Here is a 15,672-nt window from a genome sequence, read left to right on the forward strand (position 1 = left end):
GCTTGGAGTAGCAAGTCCAGTGCTGACAGTTCCCTTCAATGGTTACCTGTGCACAGGTCCCAGCTCCATATTTATATGGGGGATGTGGCTGATGGGACGCTGACAGGTGTGATTATGAGGAATGAAGCATGTAATTTACAGGTCACGATAGTGTAGGTTAGCTGTTGTGGGGGATGTCAGTCCCACTTAGATCATCTGGCATATTAAAAGGACAGCAATATCAATGGCGGACAGCAACGAGCCTATTCTGTCCTTGGCTGTCAGCCCCCAATGACGATTGGCTGCCCCGGCCTAAGGCCATTTTAAATGTACAGTAGCGCCACTGCTTGATTGGGTTTGGTCCTGCCAGCAAGGGTCTAACTAGAACTTTGTGTGCCCTATAGAAAACTCTAGAAAGACCCCCACCACCCCCCCGCCCCCACACCATTGTCACTACAATACTAGAGAGGGAGGGGTATGAAAGTGAGAGAGGGTTAGAGAGGGAGGGAGAGAGAAAGAGGGAAACAAGAGAGTGTTGGAGAGAATGAGGGAGAGACAGGTGGAGACAGGGTGCTAAAGGGGGAGAGAGATAGAATGTGGGTGCATAGACGGGCAGATGGTGTGGGGGCTCATAAACAGATGGAAAGAGGCATAGTTAGCCAGCCAGGTTGTCTGATGGGCATTGCCTCGACAGACAGATGAGGGGGCATAGACAGACAGATGGCTGGGTGGGGGTATGGTGAGCAGAGGGGCAGTCACACACAGAATGTGTTATCAATGTACAAATACCCTGACATCTCCCTCTGCAGGCCACCCCACCCATTCCCAGCCCTGACAGTAGCTGCCAACCGTGGGGTTCCATGTGTTTGGTTCCACTCGCTTCGTGTGTGCGGCTCCTCTACTCCTTTCCCCGTATTCACGGCTCCCCTCCTCAACTCCCCGTGTGTCATACTTGCCTACTTTTGAAAATCATTTTCAGGGACATTTGAGTGGGTAGAATTTTCCGCAGCGGGTGGGGGACATGGGGTGGCGGACCGTGGGAACACATGGGAACACCCAGTGTTTCATGGGCGTTCCCATGGTAATTCGCGGGTGCAGGGGGCGGGCAACTGACACCGGCAGATGTCAGCTGCCCACCTGCTTCTTGTACAGGGTGCCACAGATCCATGTGCACAGGGCTTAAGGGTTCTAGCACTTACTGTCCTGCTGATCTGTGTTCTACTGCAGCGGCTGCATCTGAGGCCAGTCTCCGGAACATAGCCAGAGAGAGGAGATTGCTGTGACAGATTCCAATTCACTGCAGGGGTCCACTGCAGGAGAAAACAGATCAGCAACATGAAGCAGCAGCTCAGCATAACACAGCACCTGGCCTCCTGCTGCTGGTAAAATCGCCGACAGTCTGCCAGGCACTCTGCACACACAAACCAATCCACTCCCATATGCCGTGGCAACAGCTACCCAGAACATAGTGGTGGCAGTCAAGACACCAGCGCATGACATTGCCCATGCAGGCACCCCTCCCCGGGCATTCTGGACTTGCGCATCCACAAGTCCGTATTTTAGGGGAGCAATACACTAAAACTAAGGTGCGGGGCAGCAGGTGGTTCATTCACAAATTGTGAGCCTCCCCGCTGAATGCTGTAGAGTAGGCAACCCACCATATTAGACACAGCCCCCCCCCCATATTACACCCAGTGCACACACCACTATATAACATTACACAGCCCCCTCATATTACACCCAGTACACACACCACTATATTACACACCACTATATTACACAGCCCCCTCATATTACACCTAGTACACACCACTATATTACACTATACACCTCATATTACACCCAGTGCACACACCACTATATTACACAGCCCCTCATTATACACCACTATATTACACAGCCCCCTCATATTACACCCAGTGCACACACCACTATATTACACAGCCCCCTCATATTACACCCAGTACACACCACTATATTACACAGCCCCCTCATATTACACCCAGTACAGACCACTATATTACACTATACACCTCATATTACACCCAGTGCACACACCACTATATTATGTTACACAGCCCCCATATTACACCCAGTGCACACACCACTATATTACACTATACACAGCCCCCATATTACACCCAGTGCACACACCACTATATTACACTATACACAGCCCCCATATTACACCCAGTGCACACACCACTATATTACACAGCCCCCTCATATTACACACCACTATATTACACAGCCCCCTCATATTACACACAGTACACACCACTATATTACACAGCCCCCTCATATTACACCCAGTACAGACCACTATATTACACTATACACCTCATATTACACCCAGTGCACACACCACTATATTATGTTACACAGCCCCCATATTACACCCAGTGCACACACCACTATATTACACTATACACAGCCCCCATATTACACCCAGTGCACACACTACTATATTACACTATACACAGCACTACCTCCCCCATTACAACACACACAGTCCCCCATATTACTCTTAGCACACACACAAAACTATATAACATAGCACACATAGCCCCCCATATTACTCACACCACTATACACACACCATTTGAAAACAGCCCTCCCCATGTTATACAAGTACATGCAGCCACGCCCTCCACTATATTACAGCCTATACCCACTACATTACACACAGCCCCCCTCACATTAATCAGAACCCTCCCTCCCCCAGTCTATACCTTTTTGTGTTGCTTCTTGTTTGGAGGTCACCCGGCTTCTTGGTGAGGGAGGCAGCTTAGCGGGGAGAGGAGCAGGGAGAGCAGCGCTGGCCTGATGCACGGAGCCAGGGCCTGCTCTGTGTGGTGGGCGTGGCCAGCTTCATTGAAACAGAGCCCCGGCTGCTGGCTCTCCAGCTCCTCCTGATGGTGACTTCCACCAGTAAGCAGTAAGTACGCACACAGCAGCACGGCCACCCGTAGCGGTGGCCGGCTGTGACCTAGGTGTGCACCCCCACCCCTGCCATTTCCAGACATGCGCGCACGCAGGGACAGGATGCCGGTCCCCAGCGCTGCTGCATCTGATGTAATGTGTTTAAAAGCACTGCTTCCGGTCACTCTCCGTCTCCGCGGCGCAGCGCACATGAAGCCACGAACCCCTCACATTTTTACTAAACGGAAACGGCGGCATGCCGGGCGGACGGTGGCACCGGGCCCCTTTGACCCCTTGGGCCCCGGTGCAGTGCACCGTCTGCACCGGCGGTAGTTCCGCCCCTGCCTTATTCCCAAATGCTACGAGTAAGCCGCATTACTAGTGACCCCGTTGAAACCTGTAGACAGTTAGATTTGATGCAAGAGAAATTTGAGGATAGGGGCTATAGACGTCACACCCTCCTGAAGGCCAAAAAGAGGGTGTTAGACATTTCAAGAGAGGAAGCATTGAATCCTCCAAGTAGGTCCGATCTCATTAAATATAAGTATAATCATGCATCGGTGGGCGCGGGAATATTTGTAGGGTATATAACACTGTAATTTGTATTCTGTGAGTTGTACCCTGAGGACGAGCAGTTTAGCTCGAAACACTGGTGTCGGTCACCACACAATAAAGCTTTGAATTTGTATCCAGTCTCCGAGTGACGCCTTTTTGCCATCTATGCTACATTTGGTCTGCGACCTGGGAAGGCACCGGAGCAAGTATTATTCTTAAACACCTGTGGAGTGCCGGATTCTTCTTTGCCTATATATATATATATATATATATATATACACATTGCTGCGAAGACATCGGCCCGGGCGCGGTATTACCCGTATAGTACATGGTACCAGCTGCGTGGCAGAATTAATACAACACAATGACTTCTGTAGACGTGGTAGTAATAGTATGTCGTGAATAACAGCGTTGAGCACAATGGGCCTAATTCGGATTCAGACCTGATCGCACGGCTGGCCGAGAAATTATCAATAGACTGCACATGCGTATTGCCTGTAGTAAGCATGCGCGACCTGCGTTAGAATCCTGCTACTGTTGTTGCTGACTGCATGCAAGGTGACTGACAGGAAGCCGGGGTTTGGGTGTGGTAACCGGCCGATCTCTGGGAGTGTCAGGGATAATGCAGGCGTGGCCAGGTGTGTGAGGGGAAGTCATGTGACATCAGCTCTGCCCCCGATCAGCCTGATTCTATCACAGCTGCTGAGTAAATCCTGGGCTACGCACAGACTGCACACACTGGGGAATCATTACATGGTGAGCGGCTGTTATCTGGGAGTGTCAGGTAATACGCAGGCGTGGCCAGGTGTATGAGGGGAAGTCATGTGACGTCAGCTCCGCCCCCGATCAGCCTGATTCTATCACAGCCGCTGAGTAAATCCTGGGCTACACACACACTGGGGAATCATTATATGGTGGCGGCTGCGATTGGGTTTGTAGCTGATCGCTGATCCAGCTCCTTTTTTTGTAGGCCGTGCGTAGAAAATCTGAGGCTCGCACGGGGCGGGGCAGCGTATACCTGATCACATGGCTCCAAAAATTAGCAGCTATGCAATCAGGTCTGAATTGGGCCCTTTTTATATATTTTGAAGAAACATCCACCAGCACATATGCCCGGCATGCTGTTACATTGTGGCATTCTGCAGGATACTCCCTGACATAGCATCAACTCCCTCTCTCCCTCATTAGTCTAGCAATCTACCTCATGTCACCTAGCCCACATTACACTGTTACATCATAGATACCTCCCCCCTGCATTCTGCAGGAGACTCCCTGACATAGCACCAATCTCCCTCTCTCCCTCATTAGTCTAGCAATCTCCCACATGTCACCTAGCCCAAATTACACTGTTACATCCTAGTTACCTCCCCTCCTGCATTCTGCAGGAGACTCCCTGACATAGCAGCAATCTCCCTCTCTCCCTCATTAGTCTAGCAATCTCCCTCCTCTCACCTAACCCACTTTACACTGTTACATTGTGGCATAGTTGCCTACCCTCCTGCATTATGCAGAAGACTCCCTGACACAGCAGCAATCTCCCTCTCTCCCTCATTAGTCTAGTAATCTCCCTCATGTCACCTAGCCCACATTACACTGTTACATCATAGTTACCTCCCCTCCTGCATTCTGCAGGAGACTCCCTGACATAGCAGCAATCTCCCTCTCTCCCTCATTAGTCAAGCAATCTACCTCATGTCACCCAGCCCACATTACACTGTTACACCATAGTTACCTACCCTACAGCATTAATAATTGGCGGGAAGGCGTTCTCAATTTTGAGGTACAGGTGGTCACTGTGCGGTATTGCCCCCTCTGCCAGGACGGCTGGTGAGTCCTGCCCCCGAGGGGGGATGTTGGCCATTTCCTTAAAGTGTCCTCGCCATGCCATAGGAGGGGCGGTAGGACTGTCACTGTGCGGGCTGTGCCTTAAATTCAATGGGGGCGTTTCAGCGGCCTGGTTATAATTGGGGGCGTTGTAGTCGCTGCCGCCGCCATTACTAACATTTTTTGACCGAGCTGGTCTCCAAGCACTTTCTTAGCCATCCCTTCCAATAGGGTCATTCCACGTAAATAAATATTGTTGACCTTTTAACTTATGCAGTTGTTGTCCGTGTAATTCATTTCTAGAGGTAATTAGAGTTAAATTAAGGTAAATGTAAATCATGATAATTCAATAGGCGCCTTGTGGATTCGGGCAGTGGGGGTGCAGCGTATATATGCAATGTTAGGCATACAGTATATATTAGTAAGCTGAGTCAGGCGGGGGGGGGTGCAGCGTATATATAAGGTGTTAGGCATACAGTATATATTAGTGAGCTGAGTCAGGCAGCGGGGGGGGGGGGGGGTGCAGCGTATATATATATATATATATATAAGATGTTAGGCATACAGTATATGTTAGTAAGCTGAGTCAGGCAGCGGGGGGGTGCAGCGTATATATGAGATGTTAGGCATACAGTATATGTTAGTAAGCTGAGTCAGGCAGCGGGGGGGGGGAGGTGCAGCGTATATATGCAATGTTAGGCATACAGTTTATGTTAGTGAGCTGAGTCAGGCAGCGGGGGGGGGGGGGTGCAGCGTATATATGAGATGTTAGGCATACAGTATATGTTAGTGAGCTGAGTCAGGCAGCGGGGGGGGGTGCAGCGTATATATGAGATGTTAGGCATACAGTATATGTTAGTGAGCTGAGTCAGGCAGCGCGGGGGGGGGTGCAGCGTATATATGCAATGTTAGGCATACAGTATATATTAGTAAGCTGAGTCAGGCAGCGGGGGGGGGGGGGGTGCAGCGTATATATGCAATGTTAGGCATACAGTATATATTAGTAAGCTGAGTCAGGCAGCGGGGGGGGGGTGCAGCGTATATATGAGATGTTATGCATACAGTATATGTTAGTGAGCTGAGTCAGGCAGCGCGGGGGGGGGTGCAGCGTATATATGCAATGTTAGGCATACAGTATATATTAGTAAGCTGAGTCAGGCAGCGGGGGGGGGGGGGTGCAGCGTATATATGCAATGTTAGGCATACAGTATATATTAGTAAGCTGAGTCAGGCAGCGGGGGGGGGTGCAGCGTATATATGAGATGTTATGCATACAGTATATGTTAGTGAGCTGAGTCAGGCAGCGGGGGGGGGGTGCAGCGTATATATGAGATGTTATGCATACAGTATATGTTAGTGAGCAGATTCGGGCAGCGGGGGGGGAGGGGTGCAGTGTATATATAAGATTTTATGCATACAGTATATATTAGTAAGCTGAGTCAGGCAGCGGGGGGGGGGGGGGGTGCAGCGTATATATGAGATGTTAGGCATACAGTATATGTTAGTGAGCAGATTCAGGCAGCGGGGGGGGGGGGGTGCAGCGTATATATGAGATGTTAGGCATACAGTATATGTTAGTGAGCTGAGTCAGGCAGCGGGGGGGGGGTGCAGCGTATATATAAGATGTTATGCATACAGTATATATTAGTGAGCAGATTCAGGCAGCGGGGGGGGGGGTGCAGCGTATATATAAGATGTTAGGCATACAGTATATATTAGTGAGCAGATTCGGGCAGTGGGGGGGGGGGGGTGCAGCGTATATATGAGATGTTATGCATACAGTATATGTTAGTGAGCAGATTCAGGCAGTGGGGGGGGGGGGGGTGCAGCATATATATGAGATGTTAGGCATACAGTATATGTTAGTGAGCTGAGTCAGGCAGCGGGGGGGGGGGGGGTGCAGCGTATATATAAGATGTTATGCATACAGTATATGTTAGTGAGCAGATTCAGGCAGCGGGGGGGGGGGTGCAGCGTATATATAAGATGTTAGGCATACAGTATATATTAGTGAGCAGATTCAGGCAGCGGGGGGGGGGGTGCAGCGTATATATAAGATGTTAGGCATACAGTATATATTAGTGAGCAGATTCGGGCAGTGGGGGGGGGGGGGGTTGCAGCGTATATATGAGATGTTAGGCATACAGTATATGTTAGTAAGCTGAGTCAGGCAGCGGGGGGGGGGGGTGCAGCCGTATATATGCAATGTTAGGCATACAGTATATATTAGTGAGCTGAGTCAGGCAGCGGGGGGGGGGGGGTGCAGCGTATATATGAGATGTTAGGCATACAGTATATATTAGTGAGCAGATTTGGGCAGCGGGGGGGGAGGTGCAGCGTATATATGCAATGTTAGGCATACAGTATATATTAGTGAGCTGAGTCAGGCAGCGGGGGGGGGGGGGTGCAGCGTATATATAAGATGTTAGGCATACAGTATATGTTAGTGAGCGGATTCGGGCAGCGGGGGGGGGGGGGGTGCAGCGTATATATAAGATGTTAGGCATAAAGTATATGTTAGTGAGCAGATTCGGGCAACGGGGGGGAGGTGCAGCGTATATATAAGATGATAGGCATACAGTATATGTTAGTGAGCGGATTCAGGCAGCGGGGGGGGGGGTGCAGCGTATATATGAGATGTTAGGCATACAGTATATGTTAGTGAGCAGATTCAGGCAGCTGGGGGGGGGGGCAGCGTATATATGAGCTGTTAGGCATACAGTATATGTTAGTGAGCAGATTCGGGCAGCGGGGGGGGGGGGTGCAGCGTATATATAAGATGTTAGGCATACAGTATATGTTAGTGAGCAGATTCAGGCAGCGGGGGGGGGGTGCAGCGTATATATGAGATGTTAGGCATACAGTATATGTTAGTGAGCAGATTCGGGCAGCGGGGGGGGGGGGGGTGCAGCGTATATATGAGATGTTAGGCATACAGTATATGTTAGTGAGCAGATTCAGGCAGCGGGGGGGGGGGGGGTGCAGCGTATATATGAGATATTAGGCATACAGTATATGTTACTGAGCAGATTCGGGCAACGGGGGGGGGAGGTGCAGCGTATATATGAGATGTTAGGCATACAGTATATGTTAGTGAGCAGATTCAGGCAGCGGGGGGGGGGGGGCAGCGTATATATGAGATGTTAGGCATACAGTATATGTTAGTGAGCAGATTCAGGAAGCGGGGGGGGGGGTGCAGCGTATATATAAGATGTTAGGCATACAGTATATGTTAGTGAGCAGATTAAGGCAGCGGGGGGGGGGGGTGCAGCGTATATATGAGATGTTAGGCATACAGTATATGTTAGTGAGCAGATTCAGGCAGCGGGGGGGTGCAGCGTATATATGAGATGTTAGGCATACAGTATATGTTAGTGAGCAGATTCAGGCAGCGGGGGGGGGGTGCAGCGTATATATGAGATGTTAGGCATACAGTATATGTTAGTGAGCAGATTCAGGCAGCGGGGGGGTGCAGCGTATTAGAGATGTTAGGCATACAGTATATGTTAGTGAGCAGATTCGGGCAACGGGGGGGGGGAGGTGCAGCGTATATATGAGATGTTAGGCATACAGTATATGTTAGTGAGCAGATTCAGGCAGCGGGGGGGGGGGGTGCAGCGTATATATAAGATGTTAGGCATACAGTATATGTTAGTGAGCAGAATGTTAGGCATACAGTATATGTTAGTGAGCAGATTCAGGAAGCGGGGGGGGTGCAGCGTATATATAAGATGTTATGCATACAGTTTATGTTAGTGAGCAGATTCAGGCAGCGGGGGGGGGGGGGTGCAGCGTATATATAAGATGTTAGGCATACAGTATATATTAGTGAGCAGATTCAGGCAGCGGGGGGGGGGGGGTGCAGCGTATATATAAGATGTTAGGCATACAGTATATATTAGTAAGCTGAGTCAGGCAGCGGGGGGGGGGGGGGGTGCAGCGTATATATAAGATGTTAGGCATACAGTATATATTAGTGAGCAGATTCGGGCAGCGGGGGGGGGTGCAGCGTATATATGAGATGTTAGGCATACAGTATATGTTAGTGAGCGGATTCGGGCAGCGGGGGGGGGGGTGCAGCGTATATATAAGATGTTAGGCATACAGTATATGTTAGTGAGCAGATTCGGGCAACGGGGGGGGGAGGTGCAGCGTATATATGAGATGTTAGGCATACAGTATATGTTAGTGAGCAGATTCAGGCAGCGGGGGGGGGGGGGTGCAGCGTATATATAAGATGTTAGGCATACAGTATATGTTAGTGAGCAGAATGTTAGGCATACAGTATATGTTAGTGAGCAGATTCAGGAAGCGGGGGGGGGTGCAGCGTATATATAAGATGTTATGCATACAGTTTATGTTAGTGAGCAGATTCAGGCAGCGGGGGGGGGGGGGTGCAGCGTATATATAAGATGTTAGGCATACAGTATATATTAGTGAGCAGATTCAGGCAGCGGGGGGGGGGGGTGCAGCGTATATATAAGATATTAGGCATACAGTATATATTAGTAAGCTGAGTCAGGCAGCGGGGGGGGGGGGGGTGCAGCGTATATATAGATGTTAGGCATACAGTATATATTAGTGAGCAGATTCAGGCAGCGGGGGGGGGGGGGTGCAGCGTATATATGAGATGTTAGGCATACAGTATATGTTAGTGAGCGGATTCGGGCAGCGGGGGGGGGGGGGTGCAGCGTATATATAAGATGTTAGGCATACAGTATATGTTAGTGAGCAGATTCGGGCAACGGGGGGGGGAGGTGCAGCGTATATATGAGATGTTAGGCATACAGTATATGTTAGTGAGCAGATTCGGGCAGCGGGGGGGGGGGGGTGCAGCGTATATATAAGATGTTAGGCATACAGTATATGTTAGTGAGCAGATTCAGGCAGCGAGGGGGGGGGGGTGCAGCGTATATATAAGATGTTAGGCATACAGTATATGTTAGTAAGCTGAGTCAGGCAGCGGGGGGGGGGGGGTGCAGCGTATATATGAGATGTTAGGCATACAGTATATGTTAGTGAGCAGATTCAGGCAGCGGGGGGGGGGTGCAGCGTATATATGAGATGTTAGGCATACAGTATATGTTAGTGAGCAGATTCGGGCAGCGGGGGGGGGGGTGCAGCGTATATATGAGATGTTAGGCATACAGTATATGTTAGTGAGCAGATTCAGGCAGCGGGGGGGGGGGGTGGTGCAGCGTATATATGAGATGTTAGGCATACAGTATATGTTAGTGAGCGGATTCAGGCAGCGGGGGGGGGGGGGTGCAGCGTATATATGAGATGTTAGGCATACAGTATATGTTAGTGAGCTGAGTCAGGCAGCGGGGGGGAGGGGGGTGCAGCGTATATATAAGATGTTAGGCATACAGTATATGTTAGTGAGCGGATTCGGGCAGCGGGGGGGGGGGGGGTGCAGCGTATATATGAGATGTTAGGCATACAGTATATGTTAGTGAGCAGATTCAGGCAGCGGGGGGGGGGGGGCAGCATATATATGAGATGTTAGGCATACAGTATATGTTAGTGAGCAGATTCAGGAAGCGGGGGGGGGGGGTGCAGCGTATATATAAGATGTTAGGCATACAGTATATGTTAGTGAGCAGATTCAGGCAGCGGGGGGGGGGGGGGTGCAGCGTATATATAAGATGTTAGGCATACAGTATATGTTAGTGAGCAGATTCAGGAAGCGGGGGGGGGGTGCAGCGTATATATAAGATGTTAGGCATACAGTATATGTTAGTGAGCAGATTCGGGCAGCGGGGGGGGGGGGTGCAGCGTATATATGAGATGTTAGGCATACAGTGTATGTTAGTGAGCAGATTCGGGCAGCAAGGGAGGGGGGGTGCAGCGTATATATGAGATGTTAGGCATACAGTATATGTTAGTGAGCAGATTCAGGCAGCGGGGGGGGGTGCAGCGTATATATAAGATGTTAGGCATACAGTATATGTTAGTGAGCAGATTCAGGAAGCGGGGGGGGGTGCAGCGTATATATAAGATGTTAGGCATACAGTATATGTTAGTGAGCAGATTCGGGCAGCGGGGGGGGGGGGGGGGGGGTGCAGCGTATATATGAGATGTTAGGCATACAGTGTATGTTAGTGAGCAGATTCGGGCAGCGGGGGGGGGGGGGGTGCAGCGTATATATGAGATGTTAGGCATACAGTATATGTTAGTGAGCAGATTCAGGCAGCGGGGGGGGGGGGGGGGGGGCAGCGTATATATGAGATGTTAGGCATACAGTATATGTTAGTGAGCAGATTCAGGAAGCGGGGGGGGGGTGCAGCGTATATATGAGATGTTAGGCATACAGTATATGTTAGTGAGCAGATTCAGGAAGCGGGGGGGGGGGTGCAGCGTATATATAAGATGTTAGGCATACAGTATATGTTAGTGAGCAGATTAAGGCAGCGGGGGGGGGGGGGTGCAGCGTATATAGAGATGTTAGGCATACAGTATATGTTAGTGAGCAGATTCAGGCAGCGGGGGGGGTGCAGCGTATATATGAGATGTTAGGCATACAGTATATGTAGTGAGCAGATTCAGGCAGCGGGGGGGGTGCAGCGTATATATGAGATGTTAGGCATACAGTATATGTTAGTGAGCAGATTCAGGCAGCGGGGGGGGTGCAGCGTATATATGAGATGTTAGGCATACAGTATATGTTAGTGAGCAGATTCGGGCAACGGGGGGGGGGGGAGGTGCAGCGTATATATGAGATGTTAGGCATACAGTATATATTAGTGAGCGGATTCGGGCAGCGGGGGGGGGGGGGTGCAGCGTATATATAAGATGTTAGGCATACAGTATATGTTAGTGAGCAGATTCAGGCAGCGGGGGGGGGGGGGGGTGCAGCGTATATATAAGATGTTAGGCATACAGTATATGTTAGTGAGCAGAATGTTAGGCATACAGTATATGTTAGTGAGCAGATTCAGGAAGCGGGGGGGGGGGGGGGGTGCAGCGTATATATAAGATGTTATGCATACAGTTATGTTAGTGAGCAGATTCAGGCAGCGGGGGGGGGGGTGCAGCGTATATATAAGATGTTAGGCATACAGTATATATTAGTGAGCAGATTCAGGCAGCGGGGGGGGGGGGGTGCAGCGTATATATAAGATGTTAGGCATACAGTATATATTAGTAAGCTGAGTCAGGCAGCGGGGGGGGGGGGTGCAGCGTATATATAAGATGTTAGGCATACAGTATATATTAGTGAGCAGATTCGGGCAGCGGGGGGGGGTGCAGCGTATATATAAGATGTTAGGCATACAGTATATATTAGTGAGCAGATTCAGGCAGCGGGGGGGGGGGGTGCAGCGTATATATGAGATGTTAGGCATACAGTATAGTTAGTGAGCGGATTCGGGCAGCGGGGGGGGGGGGGTGCAGCGTATATATAAGATGTTAGGCATACAGTATATGTTAGTGAGCAGATTCGGGCAACGGGGGGGGGAGGTGCAGCGTATATATGAGATGTTAGGCATACAGTATATGTTAGTGAGCAGATTCGGGCAGCGGGGGGGGGGGGGTGCAGCGTATATATAAGATGTTAGGCATACAGTATATGTTAGTGAGCAGATTCAGGCAGCGAGGGGGGGGGTGCAGCGTATATATAAGATGTTAGGCATACAGTATATGTTAGTAAGCTGAGTCAGGCAGCGGGGGGGGGGGGTGCAGCGTATATATGAGATGTTAGGCATACAGTATATGTTAGTGAGCAGATTCAGGCAGCGGGGGGGGGTGCAGCGTATATATGAGATGTTAGGCATACAGTATATGTTAGTGAGCAGATTCGGGCAGCGGGGGGGGGGGTGCAGCGTATATATGAGATGTTAGGCATACAGTAATATGTTAGTGAGCAGATTCAGCAGCGGGGGGGGGGGGGGGGTGGTGCAGCGTATATATGAGATGTTAGGCATACAGTATATGTTAGTGAGCGGATTCAGGCAGCGGGGGGGGGGTGCAGCGTATATATGAGATGTTAGGCATACAGTATATGTTAGTGAGCTGAGTCAGGCAGCGGGGGGAGGGGGGTGCAGCGTATATATAAGATGTTAGGCATACAGTATATGTTAGTGAGCGGATTCGGGCAGCGGGGGGGGGGGGGGTGCAGCGTATATATGAGATGTTAGGCATACAGTATATGTTAGTGAGCAGATTCAGGCAGCGGGGGGGGGGGGGGCAGCGTATATATGAGATGTTAGGCATACAGTATATGTTAGTGAGCAGATTCAGGAAGCGGGGGGGGGGGTGCAGCGTATATATAAGATGTTAGGCATACAGTATATGTTAGTGAGCAGATTCAGGCAGCGGGGGGGGGGGGTGCAGCGTATATATAAGATGTTAGGCATACAGTATATGTTAGTGAGCAGATTCAGGAAGCGGGGGGGGGGGGTGCAGCGTATATATAAGATGTTAGGCATACAGTATATGTTAGTGAGCAGATTCGGGCAGCGGGGGGGGGGGGTGCAGCGTATATATGAGATGTTAGGCATACAGTGTATGTTAGTGAGCAGATTCGGGCAGCGGGGGGGGGGGGGTGCAGCGTATATGAGATGTTAGGCATACAGTATATGTTAGTGAGCAGATTCAGGCAGCGGGGGGGGGGTGCAGCGTATATATAAGATGTTAGGCATACAGTATATGTTAGTGAGCAGATTCAGGAAGCGGGGGGGGGTGCAGCGTATATATAAGATGTTAGGCATACAGTATATGTTAGTGAGCAGATTCGGGCAGCGGGGGGGGGGGGGGGTGCAGCGTATATATGAGATGTTAGGCATACAGTGTATGTTAGTGAGCAGATTCGGGCAGCGGGGGGGGGGGGGGGTGCAGCGTATATATGAGATGTTAGGCATACAGTATATGTTAGTGAGCAGATTAAGGCAGCGGGGGGGGGGGGTGCAGCGTATATATGAGATGTTAGGCATACAGTATATGTTAGTGAGCAGATTCAGGCAGCGGGGGGGGGGGGTGCAGCGTATATATGAGATGTTAGGCATACAGTATATGTTAGTGAGCAGATTCAGGCAGCGGGGGGGAGGTGCAGCGTATATATGAGATGTTAGGCATACAGTATATGTTAGTGAGCAGATTCGGGCAGCGGGGGGGGGGGGTGCAGCGTATATATGAGATGTTAGGCATACAGTATATGTTAGTGAGCTGAGTCAGGCAGCGGGGGGGGGGGTGCAGCGTATATATGAGATGTTAGGCATACAGTATATGTTAGTGAGCAGATTCAGGAAGCGGGGGGGGGGGGGTGCAGCGTATATATAAGATGTTAGGCATACAGTATATGTTAGTGAGCAGATTCGGGCAGCGGGGGGGGGGGGGGTGCAGCGTATATATGAGATGTTAGGCATACAGTGTATGTTAGTGAGCAGATTCGGGCAGCGGGGGGGGGGGGGGTGCAGCGTATATATGAGATGTTAGGCATACAGTATATGTTAGTGAGCAGATTCAGGCAGCGGGGGGGGGGTGCAGCGTATATATGAGATGTTAGGCATACAGTATATGTTAGTGAGCAGATTCAGGCAGCGGGGGGGAGGTGCAGCGTATATATGAGATGTTAGGCATACAGTATATGTTAGTGAGCAGATTCGGGCAGCGGGGGGGGGGGGTGCAGCGTATATATGAGATGTTAGGCATACAGTGTATGTTAGTGAGCAGATTCGGGCAGCGGGGGGGGGGGTGCAGCGTATATATAAGATGTTAGGCATACAGTATATGTTAGTGAGCAGATTCGGGCAGCGGGGGGGGGGGGGGTGCAGCGTATATATGAGATGTTAGGCATACAGTGTATGTTAGTGAGCAGATTCGGAAAGTGGGGGGGGGGGGGTGCAGCGTATATATGAGATGTTAGGCATACAGTATATGTTAGTGAGCAGATTCGTGCAGCGGGGGGGGGGGGGTGCAGCGTATATATAAGATGTTAGGCATACAGTATATGTTAGTGAGCAGATTCGGGCAGCGGGGGGGGGGTGCAGCGTATATATAAGATGTTAGGCATACAGTATATGTTAGTGAGCAGATTCGGGCAGCGGGGGGGGGGGGTGCAGCGTATATATAAGATGTTAGGCATACAGTATATGTTAGTGAGCAGATTCAGGCAGCGGGGGGGGGGGGTGCAGCGTATATATAAGATGTTAGGCATACAGTATATGTTAGGTGAGCAGATTCAGGCAGCGGGGGGGGGGGTGCAGCAGCGTATATATGAGATGTTAGGCATACAGTATATGTTAGTGAGCAGATTCAGGCAGCGGGGGGGGGGGGGGGTGCAGCGTATATATGAGATGTTAGGCATACAGTATATGTTAGTGAGCAGATTCAGGCAGCGGGGGGGGGAGGTGCAGCGTATATATGAGATGTTAGGCATACAGTATATGTTAG

At 50.5% G+C, this 15,672-nt stretch overlaps 1 long non-coding RNA gene across 1 annotated transcript in view; it reads right to left on the reverse strand.

Annotated features, from left to right (window-relative positions):
* Window positions 1–2,842, reverse strand: part of LOC146062440 (uncharacterized) — a 28,319-nt gene extending 25,477 nt beyond the window's left edge. Inside the window, exon 1 of the long non-coding RNA XR_014471318.1 lies at window positions 2,712–2,842. This is a non-coding gene — a long non-coding RNA (uncharacterized LOC146062440). The remainder of the gene's footprint in view (window positions 1–2,711) is intronic.
* Between the last annotated feature and the right edge of the window lie 12,830 nt (window positions 2,843–15,672).

The sequence above is a fragment of the Crinia signifera genome, chromosome 3 (genome assembly GCF_055691185.1).
Source record: "Crinia signifera chromosome 3, ASM5569118v1, whole genome shotgun sequence".
Classification (NCBI taxonomy): Eukaryota; Metazoa; Chordata; class Amphibia; order Anura; family Myobatrachidae; genus Crinia; species Crinia signifera.